Genomic DNA, 2,626 nt, shown 5'->3' on the forward strand with positions numbered 1-2,626 from the left:
TTAGGAAGGATAAGAGTGTTGTGTAAATGTCGATCCTACGGAGGAGGAGGAGAGGGTCTCGAGGAGACTTGGTTTTCTGGGACTTGGTGCAATTTGGGCTTTTGGAGTTGTTAAAGTGAATTCCTGGTAAGTAGGGCGGATCTGCAGTGGGGATAAACGCGTCACCGGGGTTGAGGGATAGCGGCCCCGCGGGCTTCGGGTGGGCACAGCGGTGGAAGGGTTGGTGGGGATGGGGGGGCGGGAGGTGTGCTTGTGTTTTTGGCTGAAGGTGCTGGAACTGGACAGTTGTCCTGTTTGGACTGTGGAGGAGGCTGAAAGAGGCGCGGCACTGGCTGTTAATTGTGAATTAACTCCAAAATCTTAGCCCTATTTCAGTCTCTCTGGCCGCAGAAGAACCCCTCACCCTCCCGCTGTTGGAACGCTCTGATGGTTGGTCAAGGTTCTGTGCTTTCGTGTGTTGTTTTTGTGTCTGTTTCTTTTCTGACTTGTTTTTTGTTTGTGTTTTAAGGGTAAAGGAGCTACCTGTATTAAAGGAAGACCTTGGGCGCTCTTCCTTCATGCTCAGATCGGGGAGTTGGGCATTGCGAGGGAAATAGCTCGCCACACTGCTGTTTAGATTGGACAAAGATCTAGTTCAGGTTAGAATTTTTATTTTAAATAGACGTACAAGGACCTTCTGATAAAGTAACCCGAACCCCGTGTGCTCTCTGCTGTGATCATGTAAAAAAAACAAAACAAAACAAAACAAAAAACTCTTAACTCCCGTATTAGCAAAGTGCTAAAGTCGTCTTTTTAAGGGACAGGTCTTGAAAATGGCTGTAAGTTGGGTTCTGCGACGCCGTCTCTTTATTTTAGAAATTGATCCAAGTGGTGTAGAGAGTAAAAGACCTGAGACTTGGGTACGTTTCCTTTTCTAATCCAATAACCGGTCAAATCATGGGAGTGGGGCGGGGGGGGAGGGGAGAAGGGCAACGCGGACTTTTTCCACACAGAGGAAGAAGGACGCTTTTGTCTTTTAGAGCAAATTCTTTGCCACTTTTCTCCTAATTGCCTTCGTTAGATGCCTGGACAAGACGCATTGTGGAGGAATCATACGCCTGTATGGCTCACTTCCCTTTTGTGCCTACAGGTGGCGGTGTAGAATCCAAAAACCGGGAGCTTCCAGAAATGGTTGCTGAAAAACAAGAGTTGAATGTACCGGAGGGAGCAAGCACAAGAATCTGAAAAACCGCAGGTATGTAGAGCAATTAATCCACCGCTCTCATTTTATAATGATTGCATTTCAGTTGTATTAACCTGCTTGCTCCTGGGATCAATATTTGGAAATTTATATAGACTTTCATGCATTGAATGAAATCTGAGGTTTTCTCGGGAGAAAACTATTCGACTCTATCTCAGTCTATCGCGCTATCGGACAGTGCGTGATTGTTGATTGTTCTAAAAGGGAAACGCCGTGTTTTCATGGGGACTGGGCATTTATTGAACAAGTTGTTGCTTGATGATGGTTTTTCCAAACACTTTTCCTGAGGATATTCTAGCCTCCAGTTGTCCTGGATAACTTTGGGATACTGCGAACACAATCACCTTGTTCAACCAGACTCTGCTTTTAAGAAAGCTGTATCTCTTTCCTGATTTGACTTAACCCTGATCAGAATACAAATATATTCTGGAATCTTCTTTCAAAGCCACTCTTCTGTGTTTAATCTTCTCTTTATTTTTCTCCTTTGACCTGGCTGCTTCCGCAGGCATACCGAGTTGCCTACCGACCAAAGTGAGGACCGGTTATGTCCTGACCAGAGTGATAAACAAGTTTGTAAAGTTATTCCTTGTGACACAATTCAAGATAATTTGCTGCCGATTACCATTAAAAATGTAAGATTTTGCAGATTAACTTTTTTTTTTTTTTGCGGCAAGTGGATAGCACATTGTTATGAAGTGGGGGGAGGTTAGCTTTTGTTATCTTTTTTTTTCCTCAGAACGGTGTGCCATAGCTATTGCTACTTCGCCTGGGGAAGCTAAAGTTACCGAGTTTGTTATTGTGGGAGAGGCATCAACATGGCTGTTGAGGGGAATAAGCTTTCTCCTTTTGAGGGGGGCGGTTGGCATGTTCATGACATTGTGTGCAAAGATCAGATCGGGCATTTACCAGGAGAAAGTAAATTGGGAGCTCGGAATGAGAACATAGAAACGGAACTAATCATCACCGAAGGGTTCTCGCTAGCCCTGGAACATTCGGGAACATGTGGGTTTGTACTGCATGGTCCTTGCACTCATTAGCTGATTCAGGAAATGGTGAAGTAACTATCTCCCAACTCGTATCATCTACTCTCCCAAGTGAAACAGGAAAAAAGAACAGGGTTGGAGATATTGTTCCATTAAAAAAAAATTCTAACATACATTTTAGGAGCTTTTGAGAGAGACTTTTTTTTTTACTCCCAAGGCATAGCACATCTTATAATAAAGTATATAAAATGTATTAAAGTGCATAGTTCTCTGTTAAAACTTGACGCGCACATACATCGCGTGATGTTGACACAAGATGCAGATTATTTTCAGCAATGGAGAAGATTTTCTCCTCCTTCCCTTCAGTTTTCTCACTGCTCACCTACAGGTAACTCGTTGTGAT

General features: G+C 43.7%; 1 long non-coding RNA gene across 1 annotated transcript; it reads left to right on the forward strand.

Annotated features, from left to right (window-relative positions):
* Window positions 1–515: 515 nt before the first annotated feature.
* Window positions 516–1,865, forward strand: LOC121170512. The gene is made up of 3 exons (XR_005885970.1): window positions 516–638; window positions 1,130–1,234; window positions 1,746–1,865. It is a non-coding gene; the product is annotated as an uncharacterized LOC121170512 (long non-coding RNA).
* The last annotated feature ends 761 nt before the right edge of the window (window positions 1,866–2,626 follow it).

The sequence above is a fragment of the Ochotona curzoniae genome, unplaced genomic scaffold (genome assembly GCF_017591425.1).
Source record: "Ochotona curzoniae isolate NIBS_2020 unplaced genomic scaffold, NIBS_Ocur_1.0 contig_1274, whole genome shotgun sequence".
In the NCBI taxonomy this organism is placed as follows: Eukaryota; Metazoa; Chordata; class Mammalia; order Lagomorpha; family Ochotonidae; genus Ochotona; species Ochotona curzoniae.